The following is a 20,630-nucleotide window of genomic DNA, read 5'->3' as shown; positions in this document are numbered from 1 at the left end:
GTAAAATGGTTCTAGCCTGATTTCTGTTGCTTTGATAAATAGCATGACCCAAAACCACGTCGGGAAGAGCAGCGTTCACTTCAGCTTCTTCTTTCAGAGCACTTCCCAACATTGAGAGAAGTCAGAAACCTTGGGGAAATTGTTGTTTACTGGGTAACACACTGGCTCAAGTTCAGCTATCCTCATTATACAATCCTAACCTGCTTGCCCAAGGATAGTAAAGTCCACTGTGGGATGGCTCCTCCCACATCAATTATCAGTTTCTCAAGACAATCTCTCACAGACATGGCCCTAGGACAATCTAAATGAGCTGATACTTTTAGTTGACATTCCCTCTTCCCTAGTTGGGATTGACTTGACAATAAAAGCTAACTGGTACCCTTCAGGTGCAATAGTTGCATAAGGGCATTAAACAGTATTAAGAAATATAACAATAACTTAAGTTTTAATTTTTTACAATAAAGTATGTTCAAGACTCTGACAAAAGCCATGGGCGAAGTTCATTGGGCAAAGGAAGTGCTTAAAATTCATCTTGCTAAAAATCATTGTACCTTGGCAAAAGCATAAACAACATGTTCTTGGAGTACTAGTCTGGAATCTGGATTTCTTGTAAAAAAAATTGCCCAGTGGTGCACAGATATACTTTCATGGGTGACAACCCATCAGACAAAACTGTCAATAATCAAAGAGTTATGCTTTCAATGAACTAGTTGGCATAACTGACTTCCTAACTTGAGAGATGGTCTTCATTCTGTCCTCTCTTTTCTCCCAGCACTGTCTCAATTCACCTTTTTACACTTACAAGCTATAGGCTCCTTTTGTCTCTATAAAACATTTTATGTCTTTTCTTGTCCTTTATAGGTTCCAGAGCATGCATTTTTTTTAAAAAAGGACTTTGTGGTAGAGGCTATATCTGGTCAAGAATTGGGAAAATATCATAGGGATTCCAAGGAAATTGCCAAAATATTTACAGAAGGTGAGTGTGTTGTTTGGAAGATATAAGTATGTACAATCAGTTTTTGTGCCCAGTTAGACATTTTATATAGCTAACTTAATTTTCACAGTAATAGCTTGTGAATCTAACGTAGTTTTCACATTCTTTGCTATTCTTCCTTTTTATCTCCCCATCCCTTTCCTTCCTTTCCCTGTCCTTCCTATGATAGAAATGGACAGCAGGGCCTTACATATGCAAGGCAGTTTCCCTGACACAGATATGCCTAGCACTCCCATTTTCTGCTTCAAGAAGACAAAGACTTAGAAACACTTTAAAATTTTGTACATTTCACAAAATTAACAAGTAGAAGAGTCAACATTAGGACCTAAGGGTATCATTATCTGAATGCAGAGTTCCTTTGACTGCATATTTGTGGCTCACTCACTGAAGTTGACAGCACTATCTTCAGTCATGCATAACCCGATGATGTAATCAGGCTCTGCATCTCTCTCTCTCTCTCCTGCCACCAGGGTGGAGTCTCACCACAGGTCTCCTTCCCTACAGACCTCTGGACCTTCCAGTAATCATGTTTGTTCATGCCTGCATTGAACGCCTGCTCCATGGCAATATCTAAAGGTCATCTTCTGAATGAATGGATAAACTTTCTTCAGCATCTGTAGGACACCTTCTGTGTCTAAAGCATCATAATTGACTTCACAAGGGACAGACATTCTGAAGGCATGTGGTATTTTTGTCACATAGGGGTTCCTTCCAGCCTATATGGGAAAGAAAATCTCCAGTTAAAGAACTGCAGGTAACTAAGGAGCGCTGAGAGTGGGAGAAACAGTCTTCTCCAGGGAAGAGCTCACCAATTGGCTGTGCGATACCAAATGATGACCTCTGAAGACATGCATGTGAGTGGCATTGTCCAGATTGAGCCTGTTATGTTGGACAATACATATGTTTACATAAACATTTAGATATACACATATGTATGCACCATTAGTTAAAAGAGAGGCCTGAATTTTAAAAGGAGCAAGGTGGGGTATATGGGGTGGGGGTGGGCCATGCTCAAAGGGAAGAAAACGTGGGGAAAAGAATAATTATATTGTACACTCAAACTAGGAAAGAAAAATTGGGGTGAAAGTACTGTTGAGACCTCATTATTTTATTATCTCAAGGGGTTGACAGCTAAATTAACAATAGCTTCTTTTAGCATAAACAGTACTTCCTCTCCAGTCTTCAAGACCTAAGATATAGTTTTACACTACAAGGGTCCATACCAGTATGCTAACTTCCCAACAATGATACATATAAACTCTTCTCATTTTATCATTTAAACTTTCAGCAGTAGAAAACATCTTCATTTTTTAGAATCTTATTATTACTATATTTAACAAGGTCAACCCCAAAAGTATTTTCATTCATTTTGCCAAACTGTGAAAGCAATTTTCCATCTTAAAATATACATCTATGGGCACGGATTTTACAAGATACTATAAAAGTACCAAACATAAGGCAGTCTTAGGACGAGTGGTGTCTTTAATTTCGGAGCTTGGAAAGCAGAGGCAGGCAGAGCTCTGTGAGTACAAGTCCACTCTGGTCTACAGTGTCAATTGTAGAATAACTAATGCTACACAATGAGAGCCCATGTCAGTAATCTCAAAAAGTATAAATAAATAATAACAAACAAATAAATAAAACAGAAAGTAACACTAACTGTCAGAACCTGGAAAGATAACAATTAGGAATGGAAATGAATTTGAAATCATTGGGTGAAATATTCATTCTAACCAAAAATCATGATGTCAAGATAATTTTGCACAGTTCACAAATGCATATGCTTGTGAAACTTTACATCAAGAAATATAACTGAATAAAATTTACAGAAGTAAGCCATAAAGAACTGTATCAGCAGGTGTTCAGCTGTATCACTAGTGACATAAAATTTGAATATGTTTCCATCATAACAAATCCAATCTTTTTATTCATTGATAAGGAATGAGTATTGTTTTTTCTTTTTACCAAAGAACCGAAACAATAGTCTTATTTTATAAGACAAAATGTTAAAAATGCATCATGCTTTTTTTTAATTAATGCTATTATTTTCATAGTAGGTAACTTTCATACTTAAAGTTTAAATCTGATCCAAAACAGAAGTGCTTTTATTTCAAGAAATTTTATTTCAAGCTTTGTTCCAGTAAATATTCTTAACAGAATCCATTCATGATCAGTTCAATCAAGGAAAGGAAAGTCTAGCCCTGGAACTCATCTCTCCCTAATTCCTTTCAAGCTTGGAAAGAAGAAGTGCATCAAAATAAAGAAAGTTCATCAAAGGAGGCAACCAATCACTAAGTGAGCTGGAAAAAAATGATGCATGGATCCAAAAAACAATGTCATAAGATAGGTGAATACAGACACACACACACACACACACACACACACACACACGCACACACACACACACAGAGACACACACACAGACACACAGACACACACACAGACACACACACACACACACACACACACACACACACACACACACACACACACACACAAGCCAAGGCTTGTGAAGGACAAAGGAATCTCTTGCATATCCTGTTAATTAGAAAAAAAAAAAAAACAGCCTATCCTAGCACAAGACAGTCATGCAATGATAAATGTTATCAACCTGAATAATGCCTCTTTATGAGAATGTAACTCTGTATTGTTATCAAGGCATTCCACACACATTAATCTTATTAGACCTCTCACCAACTCTGTTGAACTCTGCAAAGAGGAAATTAAGTCTCCAGTAGATTAAACAATTCCTACAAGGTCAAATATAGAAAGAAATATACAGACATAAAAATGCATATTGTAATTTTTCCACCAAAAAAAATGACATTTCTTATACGCTATCGTGGTTGATGGGTCAAATACTTATGCTGCAAAATTATTCAGATGAGGAAAAAACTCATAATCTTGCATAATAGCAGAAAAGTATGAATTTTTTTTAATGTTTTTAAATGTAAATATGTCAAAGACTGCCATGAAGTTTTTGTATTTTAATGAATATACCCAACTCTGATCATTTTTGTTGGATCTGTAAAAGAATTAAAATTTTTAACTCTATTTGGAGAATTTTAAATCTGCTTAATTAAAATTCAAAATGAATGTTAATTATTAACTCTGTGTAAAGCAAGGTAACTCTCAGCTTCATGATGTTGCTTATTCAGAAACTGGTCCACAATGGGAGGGAAAAAAAAATGAACTGTATGATAGGGTCTTTAAGGGCAATGCTTATCTAAGCTATTCACCTCAGCTCCCCTTTGTCTTACATGGAGTTGAGTATTAGAACCCCTTCAAAATGTCTTCATCTAAGCATCTGTGTCTAAGCTTGGGATCAAAATAAGAAAGGAAACTATCTCAAAGTTTGTATTGACACCAGAGTCTTATGAAAGTAATACCCACAACCAGCTGGGTCTAAGAGTGACAGCAACATGTGAAGCTATTTCAAGACTAACGCTTATCTAATGTTTTCCACTTGGCCACGTGACCTGGGTGAACTCCAGTGAGCAGATTCATGAACCTTCATAGAAGCCACTACTGTTTTACTCCACACACAAGGGTGGTCATTGCTCTCTGTGAACTTCAGGACCTGCTAATTTTCAGTGGTCTTAACTCCAAAATCCTTCAGGTTCTCCAAAAGTTCATAGGAGGAATCCTTTAATCTGTATGAAAGCTGGGATTAAAAATAACTGAAATATAACAATACAACCAAAATGAACAATAGCACCTATGAACTGAGCTCAACAGAAGGCTTCTTCCAAGTTTCTTGAACATTGATCCAAAATCAGCAAGAGAAGTCTGAAGCATGAAGAGAAAGCAATGGTTTGTCCCTCCTGAGATTTATCTTGGGAATGCTTCCAAAAATGGCTGAAGTCTTTAACTGATAAGCTTCCAGAAAAAAAAAAGGGGGGGAGGGGGCTATGTCCTGATTAAACATCAGGAGAGTACCTGATCAGTGTTTGGGAATTGTGAATGAGGTCTTCGGACTTCCTCAATTACCCCGGGAAGATTTTCTTTTACCTTCTCTTATTGCAGTTTGAAAACAATGATGCTGCTTTGTTCAAGGGACCCAAGACACACAAGGCACTGCACACTTCTGCAGAAACACATCCCCCATTAAATTAAGTTAAAGGTGGTATTTGAAAAATAAATAAATAAGGGAGTTCCAATTCACTGCAAATGGTACAGGAGGCCAGTAAGAAGGAAGGCTGTGAGAGAAGGGCTTCTTTTAGAAAGATGTTTTACAGGACTTTTTCTGCGTCATTAACTCTCCTGGAATCCTGAACATAACATGATGAATTTCCCTAAAAAGTAGCTACTGTTTAATTTTGAAGCACTTCAAAGAACCACAGTAGAAGGAATCAAAGAAAACCAAAAGACCCAGTAGATGTGAAATTCGCCAAAGGGTAGAGGGAAAAAAAAAAAAAGGAAAGAAACATGTAAGTTCTAACAGATTTTGACCATGTACTCAAAATACCACTGATTATTTTGCTAATACAGTGTTTTACTGTTCCGTGCGACTGAAATAAGCCTCTGTATTCATCAGAGCACAGGATATTTTTATTACAATATTTGTGTCATAGCCCTTAAAAGAGGGAACATACTTAGACCATTGAAAAGAATCTGTGTCTGAAAATTGCCCGTGAGGTGTGCCTATATGTGTATTTGATAACAGGTATTTAATTGGAGTTTGATTTTTTTATTAGACTGAGTCACAACATATTGATAACACAACGTCTACCCTCAACATGTAGTTTCATAGAAAAAAAATATGATTTCATGAAATCAAATAAATTAGGGATGGAACAATAAGGAAGATACAATAATGTTTAATTTCAATAACAATGACTGGTCTTTAGAATGTCTTTTATGTAAAACCTGCCCAAGGGAGAATAAAGGCAACCTCCTAAAAAGCCCATATCTCAACTACCAGTACATCAAAAACATGTGGAAAATGTCAGATGATATCCACCCAAGATAGAAATGGAATAAATTTTGGCTTCAATTAATATTTCAAATAATCAACCAAAACTCAGATTTCTATTTGAAAAGCCCCAGAAGATAGAGATGGATAAGGAATCAAGTATTGAGAGCCTCCTTAAAAGGGTCATCTGTGTATAAATGCCCCTCACACTCTACCCTGCCCCTCATCAGCACCTAAGTTCACAGAAGCCAAGCTGAATTTAAAGATGCATGCACACAGTTACTAAGAAGTCTAGTTTCCACATAATATGTTCTGGGCCCGTCTCAAGTTTCCCCTATTATGTAAGCACTTAGGGGCAATAAAATTTCACAGACATGCAGCAGCGGTCTTAAGACAACAGTCACCTTGAGTGCACAATTCTTTCAGGCAGTTTACATTGCTTGGATTTAATTTATTTTGATCATATTGTCAGTGCTTTACAGAATAACCATTTAGTAGGACTGACTCGATTCACTGATAACATTTTATTACTGTTATTAAATATCATTAACCATCCTGAACTCTGTATTAGAAAAAAAATGGAATTAGAAAAAAATATGAAATATTCAGAAAGATCTATGGAGCTGGTAGGTCCCCAGGCACACATCATCTGTCTGCAGATCCTGATGAGAAGAAAGAAAAACAATGAGTGTTCACTTCTCACAGATAGAGGTCACTAATGGACTGAATTTGAATCAGTGTGGCAGAAACCACAAAGTTATTAAAGCAATCCAGTGGAAAGAAATGAACTTGAATTAAAATTAAAGATACCAAAAGGTGATTAGCCAGAAAGAACGCATGACCCAAACAGAAAGAAAGCTCTTCACCTTGACTTACTGGAATGTTCTAAAGAGAGAGCCAAGGTCTCTGAGCACCAGTCTCTGAGCACCAGTCTCTGGAGCACCCTCACTCTTTCCTTGCATGCATTTATTTAGAACCCTGGGCACTGCTGATCCTAGGAGCAAACATTCGTCCTTAGAAAAGTGTAGCACTGAAGGCTCAAACTAGATGAGATGCTCCAGCGGGGCCTCTACAGAATAAGACTTCTGGATGTGGCCATCCTTAAAACCACAGCCTCACACTGGGGAACTGAATCACCGATTTAGGAAGGTTGGTTTAAATCCTAAGTCAAGCTATCTAGCAGGCCAGAATAAAGGTAAAGGACATCAGAGGAGGTTCAAATGAGAACCATGCGTTCACACTCAGATATGATCACTTCAACCCAGACCCTGCACACAGAAAGAAACGGGACAGACTCCTCTAAGGACTCCAGAGAAGGCCAGCATGACATCTTTTGGAACCTAATTTATTTTCCTGAAAGCAACCCCAGAGAACTTGCAGTGAAACCTCCTAAGTATTAAGATATGGGCCCCTTTACAAAACAAAACAACAACACGAACAAAATGAAAAAAAAACTAGCATTCCTTCTGTGCAAGGTATGTAATCGTGTTCTATAATAGCATATGAGGTTCTGCTAGAGCACAGCGGGTCCAGTTCTCTGTACAGTTCCATGGCCCTACTATCAGACACATAGGATAGCGATTGAAATCACATCTCTCAACGTCTGTCCTTCTGCCACAGATATTTACAACTTCACATGAGCGTGGGGCGCCGCACTGTCAACAGTCATTAGTAAAGACCCTGAAACGGTTAGATCCTATCTTGCTTTGATTACTTCTCAGGCTTCACAAAAAAATACAGATGAGGAGAGAAAAGTTGTCCACATTCAGCGGCAATAACACACCATAAGAATGGGCAACTTTTCTGGGTGTGCACATTCCCCAAAGATGAATTCTCCTCTAATATGGTGGCCAGCCGGCTACATGCATCTGGCAAATATCCTTGCAGATAAGACACAATCCAGTTCTAACATTTCAGATCCCTTCCTAGAATTTTATATTCATTCAGCAACAATCACACAGTGCTTGTATAAATGCCAACCCTGCATTCTATTTACCTTAGAATGTTTGGGGGGAGGGGGTGGATACTTCTTGGCAGATTTAATAAGGTCATGCCAGGTAGAACTAAGACAGAATCCCACTCCGGTATGGAAGGCATCCTTCATATTAGCTTTGGGCTGGGGGGAGTTAGACATAATAAATTTAGCAATAATCCTGTAAGCTAGTGGACATGCTCTAAGGGTCCTGGAACCCGGCGTGATTAAGTAGACTCCCGGCTGAATGGGGGAGCAATGGCTCCCATTTAGAAGAGGTTTTGCACAGCAGACACAGCATGTAAAGAAATCTGATCAGCACTTTGCACTCCTGTAGGAGCATTTACAGGGATTTGCGCCTTGCGCTTGCTTGATTAGTTTACTGTTAGCTTTATAGGAGATTCCCTCTATTAGAACTAATCAGAAGCTCTCAGAGAGATGATTTTCATTCAGGGAAAGTACTAAGAGTTTCCAGGAGAATTAATAGTGATCATCATAATAAAGATGAGAGCAGGGCCCCAAGAGATGTGTCAAAACTCTATAGGGCCTTACGGGGGAGTGGGGGGTGATGGTAGTGCTGAATCCGCTTTGCCCTGGGAGTGAGCAGTAGCTATTTTATTAGCTGAAAACCATAGGGCTGCTGTTCAGAATGTGTGAGCCTCTTCCCTCTGGTACCCTAGCCTCCTTGCACACATGAGGCCATTCTCACTTCCCCCACATCACTGAGCATCAGGCCAAAAGGGGGGAAGGGGCTGCTGTCTACAACATCAGTAACCTCAGGCAGCACTATGGACATATCCAGATCCCCTCTCCCCCTACTCATTCCGCTACCATACTCACACAGAGTAATTTTAAACTACCAATGGCTAGCACGTTTTATTTTGCCCTTCAGTGAAAATGTGAATTTTATCGTTCATGCTTTCATGACACAAGAAGGTTAAAGAAAGTAGGGAAGACTCCGAGGATGTGGATGCAGGGAAAGACAATTTTCCACTTTGCTTCCCTTCTCCAAATCAGAGATCCAGGGAGAGCTCAGAGAAGCGGGCAAGGGGCAAGGTAGAGTGAGCTTCTTTTCCGAAATAAAACTGAGGGTTGGGGGGAGGATGGAGGTGACTGAAATCCGTCAAGCTCCTCTCTGGATTCAAGCGCAGTTAAAAGTCCCTGGCTACACATTCCAAATTTCCAAACTATACAAAATCAGACACCAGCTGGGGCCCACGGTTCTCCTGAACTCCTGGGGGAGAAGGGGGTCGACTCTCGCACAGCTGCCTATCTGGCAAGAAGAAACACCAAGACACCCACCTCCTCCCCCCCCCCACTTCCCCCACCCCCCCACCCCGCCGCCGCCGCCACACACTCACACTCCCACACCCAGCTAACAGGACTGTTCAACTGCCTGCGCTGGATACCCATCCCCGGGACCTTGAACTTGGCCTCGGTCTTACTTTGAGTCAAATGTAGCTAAAACTCTGCTCTCCGAGGAAAGGAAGCCCAGAGTGGGAGACACGGTTAAGGCTGCGCGTTTACCTGCTAAGGATTTTCAGGTCTCCTTCCAGCCCCGCTGGTAATTCCTCTCAGCACAGCGCCCTCCTCCCCAAGATCCAAACTTTTGCTAGGTCCTCCAGGTGGCGGCGGCGGTGGCTGGAACCGAGCTCGGTCTCCCGCTGCGTCGGAGCCCCGGGAGGCAAAGGCTGGAGCTTCAGAGCGGTGCGCGCCCCCCGGCAGCCTGCCGGCGCCCCAGCTCCCTGCTCGCCTCGCTTGCTGTCGCCTACGTCCCCTACGGAGCCGCGGCATCCTCTTCCCCCGTCCTCCGACACCTCCGCCTCCAGGGGTCGGGCATGCCACTTTCTCTAGGCTCGGTCTGCTGCCGCAGCTCCGGTCTTCCCTCCTCAGTCTCACCCTCTCCGCCTGGCGCCCCGACAAAAGTAGGGCGATCTAAGAGGGCGGTGAAGAGCGTCCGAGCGAGTCCCGGACTGCCGAGAGACCCAGGGCTACGCGGGTCGGTTTGGGGAACCAGCTCGGTCGCAGAGAAGGCGCGGACCACGCGCAGCCGGGCGTGCAGTTCGGGCTGCGCGGGGGCGGGCGCGCGGCTGACTCCAAGTGCAGCGTCTGCGGGGCGCGGGGCTGGAGGCTGCTCCAGCCACACTGCAGCCTTGATCCGACCGGGTCAGCTAATGTAGGCTGGGAGCGAGGTCTCCACCCCCACCCTCACCTGACACCCCCTCCCTCTTGGGAAATGTTTACTGTAATGAATTCGCGGAGTCGGCTGGGCTCCTCGGGCGCCCCTCCTCTCCCTCGGTCCCTCGTGTTCTGGCGCGCTCCCCTCTTGGAGCCCTCTTTCTCAGCTCCCCTCCTCCCCTCCCACCCTTGCGGAGTCCCTCCCACTTCTCTGGTTTAAAGAATGCTTGGGAGGAGCCGCAGCAACTCTAAGCTTTCCAAGAGAAGTCAGATGGGGCTTTTAACCCTGTCCTCCCTGGAGAGAGTTAAGTGCACCCCGCTTTGCCAGGGATGCCAACTTGACCCAGCGCTGCTCCTCTCCCTCTCTCTAAGCTTCCTCAAGCGTCCTCCCTACACACCCGGAGCTTCTCTGAAAGATGAAAAATCCTTTCTCTAGTCCTCTGGATGTATGTCTACACCAGAGGAGCTATTAGACTCAGAAATGATCGAAACGTAACATGAGAGGGTAAAAATATAGCAAGTCTCTCAAACCAAAATGGCGTTATTTCACTCGCCGGCAACATTGGGGATGTGCTGCACCCCCAGTCTATCAAAGGTCCACTCAGCAAGCTTTCTTCCATAAACTTTAACTGTAGAAATTAGAGTGTGGCATCATATTTAGACACATCTACTTTCCCCCATTACCCTGCCTGCTCCTGGAAAGAGAGATGTTCCGTAGATGAGTTGTCTCCATAAATTACAATAGACAACTGACAATGACCGCTTCAAAGACTAACCAGCTCTACAGTTAGGACGTCCAATTGATACAGCTTTCTCACTTGCGAGTCTCTTTGCAAAGGTTAAAGGGTAATCTAAGAAATGGGAGACATGACTCTTTATTTGATCCACCCCCACCCCCTTTTGGCAAGGGGATGGTGGCCTGGTTTGCTCCCCCATTCATTGCTGTCCCCGTGTCTCCAGCAAGTTGTGGTCCTGTTTTAACTAGTCTGGAGACCGGCGGAATACTAACAGAAGGGGGAGGGGGAGCAAGCCGTCGCCTAGCGTTAGGCTGTAGAGGCGCACCGTGGGTAGGGCCCCGGGAAAAGCGATTTACAACTTGAAAGCTGGCCTGGACCAACTCCCTAGAGATGTCCTCTGCTCCGGGGGCTGAGAACTTTGGCAGGGGCGTTGGCTATAACGCGCTGGAGATGGTTTCCGGAGGAACCCCCGAGCGAGACCGCACTCCTTGTCCTCAGTTCAAAGTCTGAGTCACTTGGCAGCACTTCCCCAATTGTTTTTATTTCCTTGCAGTGCTGTTGTGTCTGCTACCTTCATGGATTTGAGCTCTTAAACCCTGGTAAGGCGACTTGGAGAAACGCCCGATTTGTCTCCCAAGCCACACAGGGATCCACCCAAACCCGCCGCGACTCGGGCATTCTCTCACATTGGCACACACCACTGGGGTTCAAGAGAGCTTGCCACCCTTCCCCGTGCTTTATATATACAAAGGAGGCTAGAAAACACATAGACATACCCTCGTCTGTCTTTTCTCCAAACTCAAAGTGTAACCTACAAATAACCAGGAGAGAATGGAGCTCCAATGGAGACTTTAATTTGAGAACAGATAGTGAGAGTCATCTTGGAAGCTTCCGAAGTAAAGTGCCAAGATAAGAGTGGTGATGTTGATAGCCTTCAGGAACAACTGCCCCTGGTCGCCCAAGGCGCCTGGCAGGCCACATGATTTATCCAAATAGCAAGTGTGGGACCAGCCCTTCCAAGACAGACTTAGCTAGCTGGGCTTCTTAATCATGGAAGAGATTACAAGAAAAAGTGACCACACTAGCTCTCAAAACTCCAGTAAGAGCCCTGGGCTGTTCAGCTCAGAGGAGGGCTTTTTCCAGGAGGCCAGAGTCTAGTGGAGGCTCTAGGGCAGCTGGATAGGTCCGTCCCCCTTACTACTCTGGGTATCTGCATTCAGCGCCTGAGGGCATAGAAGGACCTATCTCCGCAGCCCAGGCACTGGACGCAGGGAAAGTGGACTCCCCAGTATCGGGATCTCCTGGGGACTTTTCCATCCCTGACCAGTAAGGAAAGCACAATTACACCAGCTATGGAACTACCAGTTCTGGTGCAACAGCAGGGCAGGAAAGGTCCTTGGCTTGTAAAAATCACGAGCGATTGGAAAGAAAACGAACTAGCATCCCCAATTTAGTGGGGAATTGATCCCGGATTTCGGGCATAGGGCAGGTAGGGGCTTGAGATACTGAGGCTTGATAATAACACTTCTTGCATTCAACCCAGATGGGTATGGAGGGTTGTTACTTACCGGACTTAAGAGAAGCATTCTAAGGAAATGAAAGGCTGTTCTAAGCTTAGGGGATTTGGAAAACTCCATTTAGGATCGATGCTTTTGGCAGGTAGCAAATGAGCGATTTTACCCACAACTCGGTTACAAAACTCCCTAGAGGACTTGGAATCGACTTGAATGTAGAAGGCGCAGCCCCCCCCCCCCCCACACACACACACACATACACACCGGGTCCCCAAGTAGTCGGGGTAGATAGAAAAAGAATCCCATTTTCTTTGCGGATAAAAAGACAAAACATAGAACACCCACCTAGTGACCACCCACCACTTGTTCAAAAGGGAGTGGGGGTCCAAATAATGTGGTGGCCATGTAAAGAAAGCTAGGGCAGTCACTAGAAATTTCACCTGGCACAGCAATCCTTTTACCTGGCAGCCTTGTCTCCTTAGCTCATCCGAATCCAACCGGGTCCGGGAGGTGGAAAGGGAAGAAGCTAGAGCGGCAGTAGAGGGACTCCCCGGGCATGGTATTGTTTTAGGGGTCGCCGCCGAGGTCCCTCCTGCCCATCGTTGAGAACTGCCAGTCTGGTCCTGAGGTTCAGTGGACGCGGTGACCGGTTCTGCGCTGCTGCCTCCACGTTCTGGAAACTTGGGACAGAGGACCAGATAAGAGCGCACCTGGAAGCAGAGAGAGAAAGAGCTCTCTGCGTGTTTGAGAAGCACTGCCCTTGGTGTTATCTCCCAGCGCACATTCCTTGGTGGTGACAATGGATGACGCCAAACTCACAAGTGATGGCGACTGCTTTCAAATGTACAACTAACTGCAAGGTACCCGGCAAGACAGAAAGCTTTGCTCACCTCCCACTCCTTTCCCTCCCATCGAGGAGGGAACTGGCTTAACCCTGTGTTCACCCTACACTCCGGATAGAAGCTAGATTGCGCTGAGAAACCACAGACGCTGGCTTTCCGGGCAAAAGCTTTGTTCACGTGCAGTTCCAGTGGGCGTGTGGCTGTCTAGGGGCACTTGGGTGGCAAGGTGCCAGTGGCGCGCTTTCCGAGAGAGACTCGGAGATGGGAAGGAACCTAACGTTTCATCCGGACCAGACCCAGCCCTCACAATCTATTTTTTTTTTAACCTCCAGTTACCGGATTTATTGAAGTTGCCAGCAAAGTTGGCTTTTATTCCTTTACTTCTGTGTCCCCCGCCTCTCATATAATTTCCTTGCCCAGCTGCGCTTTGAAGACTTAGAAATCTCTGATCAAGCTCTAACTCTTAACAGAGTTTCAAGTGCAGTGCGAGAGGAATGGAGAAGGGGACCCACCCACTCCTGCCAAATTTAAATGAAACCGCAAGGAGAGTGGCCTCCCTCCTACCCATCAGAAGCTGGTGTCAACTAAATGACATCAGTTAAATAAGAAAGAGTAAAACACCTGAAGACCGGGTGGAAAAGAGACAAGAACGAAGTTGGTATGTGATTGGGTAAACGAGCCTAAAGAGAAAGGCATGAGTGGAATAAACATAGAGAGGGGGAAAAAAGAATACAAATGCAAAAATTAAAAATAGGGGAGCAGGGCTTGATATATATCAGGTTAGTTTTAAGGGCGATTTGACTAACAATGTCTCCTCAGCTCCCTTGGAACAGGTTAATTATATAATGAACAAATTCCGGCTTGGGTTTAGTGAACAGCTTTGCCTATACATTCAGAACTTCCAGAAAGTTAATTGAATAAGCAGAGAACCCGTCTTGTTGACCCAGAAAAGAAACTCAGGCCTGAGAAAACTGTTCTCTTCTGCTGTAGCTTTCTCTGTCAAATGAGCCCAGACACTGTGATCTGAGCACAAACGTACAACTGTTTTTCTCAGGCTCTATTCTTCAGTAGGAAGCTGTTAGACAGTGGAATAGGCATTGCTGAAAGGGGTTATTTTAAAAGGGAGAGCAAACCGCGCTTTACCACCGAATCGGTGCCTCCTCCGGACCCAATATACCCAACCCGATGTGAATGGCAGAAACTGCAAATGCCCATCTGAGCCCAGCAGTCCTGAGAGGCCTCTGGAGCTGCCTCAGACTTCAGCTTGAAGAATTCCGTTGTAAATCCTTCTGATTTGCCAAGGTGGCAGCAGAGCATAGCAATAGCTCCTTTGGTTCTTGAATCAGCAAAGCTCACAATTTAGGACATATGCATTTCCACCGTTCTTTAAATATCCATTCTTCTGTGCAGTTATGCATATGTGTCCCCAGAACCTATCATCCTCTATATCCTTCTTCTGAGAAGACAGTATATTAAGCTCATTCTTACAAACATATATTGGTTAACCAACAAGATGAAACCCTAAACAGGCTTGACATTGTGATTCATGCTACTGGAAACAGAATTAATCCAGAAAAGGAAGAGGGGGTGGTTATTAATAAATATAATTTCATTTTCCAGTAATGATGATTCAAAAGTATAATAAAGTAGTGCAATGAGCATATCCTCCTTTCTAAAAAGCTATGGGTGTTGTTGTTATTATTATTATCATGATTTTTATAAATGTAAGAAAATACTACTGGAAGTGTATGTAGAGAAGCAATGTGATAAGTCGTAAGTCTGACTGAAGAGTCAACTTAAGGAATGCATGGAAGTGAGGTCAGACAGAACAAAAGTCTTGTATTTGAAAAACAAAAAAACAAAAACAAGATAGCCAGAACATTTCTGAACAATAAAAAAGTTATTTTTGAAGGAATCACTTTCCCTGACTGCAAGCTGTACTGAAGAGCAATAGTGATTAAAAAAAGAAAAAGAAAAGAAAAGAAAAGAAAAGAAAAGAAAAGAAAAGAAAAGAAAAGAAAGAAAAGACAAGACAAAACCTTCATGGTATTGGTATAAATACAGACAGGTTGATCAATGAAATAGAATCGAAGACCCTGAAATAAACCCACACTCCTACAAAGCATACAGTAGAAAAAAAAAGCATCTTCAAGGAATGGCCTAGGTCCTTTATCCCTCCCTCCCTCCCTCCTTCCCTCCCTCCCTCCCTCCCTCCCTCCCTCCCTCCCTCCCTCCCTCCCCCCTCTCTCTTTCTTTCTTTCTTTCTTTCTTTCTTTCTTTCTTTCTTTCTTTCTCTCTTTTTTTGGAGAGCTTCAAACATGAGCATTGTTACCTACATCACTTGCACCATCTATGCCTCAAATTAACCTCATGTTCCTCCCTCTAAATCAGTGGTCTCATTAATCATTGTTACACACACACACACACACACACACACACACACACACACACACGGAGAGAGAGAGACAGAGAGACAGAGAGACAGAGAGACAGAGAGACAGAGAGACAGAGAGACAGAGAGACAGAGAGACAGAGAGACAGAGAGAGACAGAGACACAGACAGAGAGACAGACAGAGAGAGAGATGGAGAGACAGAGAGAGATCAATGTGTCCATTTAGCATAACTTCTATATCTATGCCTTAAGGTCTACCTATCATTACCTATCTGGGATTGAATATCCCATAAGACACCTGGTGGTTGGAAAAGCCTGATTCTCCTCTCATCAGCCACTTGTAAGTTTGGGACTATGTGAAATTTTCGTTGTCCACACAGGCGTGTCAACCGGCACTGGCATTACATAGATTTTGTCCAAGCAATCACATTATGAGTTTTCACGGGTACATTTGTCCTGTTATGCTTAAGGATTACTATCTAACATCAGGCCTCCCGAGATTCTTGATCTTCCAACTTTTCTGACTAAATTTCCATAATACTCTTGGAGCTGTTTGAGTGTAGATGTTGCACTGCAGGTGTTTCGGTTGTGACTGGACACCTGCCTTCCCTTATTCTCTGTATTTTGACAAGTTACCGACCTCTATAACAGTCTTCATCGGCTGCAAAAGAAGCTGCTTTGTTGAAGGGTAAGAGCTACAGTAACCTGTAAAGATAAGTATTTATAATATGCTTGGGAAGCATATACGTTTTGGAAAATGGCAGTACTAAATTCTTCTTCCTGGTTTATGATCTCTCCAGCATCTCCAGGTTTACAGTACCAGACATTAATTCCTTCCTATTGAGCAGGCCTTAAGTCCGATTGCACCATTGATGAGTGATATCTTGCCAATGCAGGCGTTTTTGGTGGCTGACATGAAATTATAGCTGGTAGGACTTACCTATTACCCCTCTCCCTCAGCAGTGTGCAGAGCATCATCTGGTATGATGAACACCTCCAGTATGTCTTTGAAAGATTGTTCCACACTCTCCCTTCTCTACTCAATTTGAATCAGTCTTCAACTAATCTGCATTAAAATAGTCTTTCTTTGATCTTCTTTGTGCTTCCCTTCTATTCCTACATCACATTCTTCACTTGTTCAAAACCTCAACTAATTTATGCAAACATAGCAGTCATTATACCCATGGCTTCTCGTCTCCCTCTGTCACATTTTCCCGAGAGAGTGCTGTTCATTTCAATTTTCCATAAAGTGATGTTTAACTATCTGCAGTTTGTCTCTCAACTAGACCTTAGCATCTCAAAGTATTATATTGGTTTCACGCTTCTATTTCAGTTGTACATAGTCCATCATGCTTCCCCTCACCAGATGCTCAAAGATGGTTTGATTTCACAAATAAGCCTTCTTTGCCAGGCATAGAAATGCACCCTTCCTTCTAAGGTAGGGACAATGGCAAGAAAATCCATGGCTAGCATGCAGTGCACAGATTGCTTTTCTTCTCTTTCACAAGTAAAAAAATACTACTAATCTATGAAATTATTTTGTCAGTGGGGCTGTTGTCCTGCCATCTGCAGCTCTGGGATACATTCCCTTCTGATTTGAAAACATTACACTGCAAAGATCCCCTCACAAACATCTGTAGAAAATGTTCAACTTGTAGCAGGCCTTTGATGAATAGATTTTGTGTCTACCCTGTCAAATTCTCAGTCTAGTGAAGTCCCAGAGACACATAATTACATGCTCATTACAGAAATAAAACAATTTTAGTATGTGCAAAGTGCTTTAGTGCTTTGAAAGACATTTCTCTAGGGAGAGGGCCTCATTCAAGTGATGGTGAAGATCTCTTGACAGTATACTGATTTTACAGGGACCTCTGTGGCATTATTTTATATCCAGCCTTCTGTGTATTGCGGCCCCAGCTACTGGAATCTCTGGTCTCATGAAAAAGCCCTTTAAACTAAGATTGGAAAGCCAGCCTATAAGTAATTGCTAGAACATCCATTTTCTTAGCCATGTTATTTTTTTTCCCATTTCTGTGTAGGTTACAAGATGATTATGCGTGAACAAAAACAGAAGGTACACACTGACAGGAAACAAAAGCACATTAAACCATGGAGATTTCCTCTTACATAAACCTGCCTTTTGGTCTGCAGTTGCTCTGTTCCAAAGGAAGGCTAGCAAAAACTTGATGTATATTCTTCAACTGCCGTAGGGGGAATAACTTGGAGACACACCTTTTAAAAAACAGAGTATAAAAAGAAACGCAAGATCTACCCAGGGACTTATTTAATCTTAGATGTTTCCATTATAGTAAATGGAATAGAGCTTCATATATCTAGCTGTGATTTTGATGAGCAGAGGCGGATCTTATAATCTGAGAAAGCGTATTTAATTGAATGTGTCTATGTTAGACTCTGAATTAAAACTGATATACGTCCTCTCAGTTTCTGTGTATTGACATACTAGAAAAATAAACTTAATTTCCTAGGAAGGCAGAGAATCCGTTTGCAAGGCTGACTTTTATTAGGAAAACAAACACATCTTCACTCTGGCTTGTTCGATTACAGATATTCCAAACTTGGAGTTAGAAGATCTTATTTCAAGTCTCCATCAGTGTATCGGGAAATCATTAAATGTTTCTCAGCCCCAGTCTCCTTGCTATCAAATAAATGTTAAACCAAGTCTACCACCCAGATGCCTGTGTAAAAGTCAACTCCACTGAGGTAGCCCAAACCTCAACCTAGGAAGAAATTGTCATTATGTATTTAAGGTGTTCTGCAAAGCATACTTCACCTCTTGACATATTCCACTCTAGATTGTTCAGTCCCACCTCACGGGATTTTAATTGTGTCTTGGTTCTCCAGTTGCTCATCACTTGGTTTTACCCAGCCTCTCTTAACTTACAATGCATAGAACCATAGAGCTCTTACAAAGTTACCTTTAACAGTCACTTTTTGGTACCACATTTTACTCGTGGAAGGAAACGCTCCTGGCCTCAGAGACTTTAATCTGTCAGTGTGTCATTTAAAACTGTCATATAGTTTGCTGAGGAATCACAATTACACTTCTTCTTCTGACTAGCAGAGGTGAAGGTTTTCAAGTAGGTTTGTCACTTGTCATCTTTATTATATTCTTGCATTATTTGAGGACTCGAATTCCCACAACGTAGTTATCTCATTGACTTAGTCGCAACTACCGGGGTCCCATGTTTCCTGCATTTTCTGTTAGAAACACTTTTGAAAGTTAAAATGAACATTGGGACTTGGTGCTTCAAAAGTTAAATAGGTTCTCATAGTGTTTCTCCATCCGTACAACGTCAGTTTGAAATTTGTCTCTATGCACTCAGGGGACACTGGATTATTAGCCTGTGTTTTGGGTTCACAAAGGTATTTGCTTTAAAAGTTGTATTTGTTGATTTTCTGCTAAAGCAATGTACTAGAGAAACACAAATTATTTGGCCCCTTTATCTGAAAGTAAAGTTATCACGGAAGAGAAGTCCTGGAGGCAGAAGCAGGAAGCAACTGATCACAGTAATCCAAGCTAAGGAAGCAGAGAAAGACCGAGTCTTAAAATAATGAACTCTCTCTTTTTCATTCATCCTGGGACCCCACCCCACAGAGTCCTTAGAATCCATATTCTGGGTAGGCCTTTCACTCTCAGTTAAACCTTCCTGGAAACACAGTCTAAAACCTTGAAGTCTATTTCCATGGTGATTCTAAACCTTGTCAGGTTGACAAGGAACAATCATCACACCTCTACACCTTGTCAACCTGACACCCAAACACATCAATTTTATAATATAGACTTCTGCTTCTGGTTCTTAACTCTTCATTTTCTTACTATGATTCAAAGTTTTTTCTCTGGAAGTTTCCTTATCCATTAACATTCTCAACGTTGTTCTTATGCCCAGTCTTTAAAGATGCAAAACTGAAAGTAGCTATAAAAATTAAGCTATATGCATCCTATACACAATAGAATAAACATTCCCAGAGTAGCCGAGAAAGACTCAAAGAATGAAATGGAAAAGAGCAAACACCAACCCTGCTGCTTCATATTCTGCAAATGGGGCTCCTGCTTGCATCTCTGAGCATCCCTGCTTCTCCAGCTCTGATGTTTACGGCACACATACACTCTGTCTTGGGCAGGCTCAACTCTATGCTAAAATTTTATGAAGTAAATATCTCACAGTTGTAATGCCTATCATCCTGGGTATTCATTGTCACTTAAACCTTATACTGACAGCTTTATGCTCTTGCCCTAAGGACTTCCCTAGAGAGAATCTGACACTGCTACACATTGGCTGGCCCTTGTAGCTTTCCGGAAATTTTGGTGCAGGAGGCCACCATCATCCCCTTGTTCTTGCATCTCACAGGCCTGCAAAACTAGAATTATTTAGACAGCACTGTCAAGTGACACTCAGCTCAGTGTATAACCTGCATTCTGCTGAACTCATACACATTCTCAGAACATGGGCAGATGAGGCCAGGTTCTTTGTCAGAATATCAAATGAAAGACCTCTAACCCAGTTCCTGATAAAGTCCATGGCATTCTCTGAAACCCCAAAACAAGGCCCCTGTAGCACATCACCAAGTTCATGACAGCAATAGCTTCAGTTTTCCCACCAACTGTGGGTCTCCATTGCACTAGCATATCTTGCAGGCAGGACTCCACTGTCAATCAGTCTGTGGCAGTTTTATCTTATTATATTTTATTTTGTTATTATCCCATAGAAGCCTGTTTGTTTCTAAAGGGTGAAAAGGAAAAAAAAATGTGAATCTAAATGGGAGCGGACATGGGAAAGGGCTAGGAGTAGAGGGAGGAGATATTATTATCAAGATACATTGTGTGAGGGAGGAAATCTATATTCAATAAAAGGAAAAAGAAGAGAAGAAATAGCTTTACTTCTGAATAAAAATGTTTGTATCAATCAGATATCTAAAGCAACAGGACCAATATATTATAAAAATGGGTTTATTAATTTAACTTACATGGCAGGGAATAAGGAATGTTTTATTCATCCACCCACGATAGTCACTTTTGGAATTCTGAGATTATTCTGATTCTGAACTATACATTTTTTTTTACTT

The 20,630-nt window shown here is 42.5% G+C and overlaps 1 protein-coding gene across 3 annotated transcripts in view; it reads right to left on the bottom strand.

The window, feature by feature from the left end:
• The window catches only part of Flrt2 (fibronectin leucine rich transmembrane protein 2), a 93,210-nt gene extending 79,829 nt beyond the window's left edge, over positions 1–13,381 (bottom strand). The window contains exons 1-2 of one of the 3 annotated variants that reach the window (XM_011244132.3): positions 13,201–13,381; positions 12,772–13,020 (exon numbers count right to left, since the gene is read on the bottom strand). The gene's annotated coding sequence lies outside the window, so the exon portion shown is untranslated. Of the gene's footprint in view, positions 1–9,408; positions 10,244–12,771; positions 13,162–13,200 lie in introns of those variants that run through there. The other 2 variants (NM_201518.4, XM_006516055.4) reach the window with 2 other exon arrangements.

The sequence above is a fragment of the Mus musculus genome, chromosome 12 (assembly GCF_000001635.26).
Source record: "Mus musculus strain C57BL/6J chromosome 12, GRCm38.p6 C57BL/6J".
NCBI lineage: Eukaryota > Metazoa > Chordata > Mammalia > Rodentia > Muridae > Mus > Mus musculus.
The sequence above is the reverse complement of the archived record's forward strand: the minus strand, read 5'-3'. Positions and strand labels throughout refer to the sequence as shown.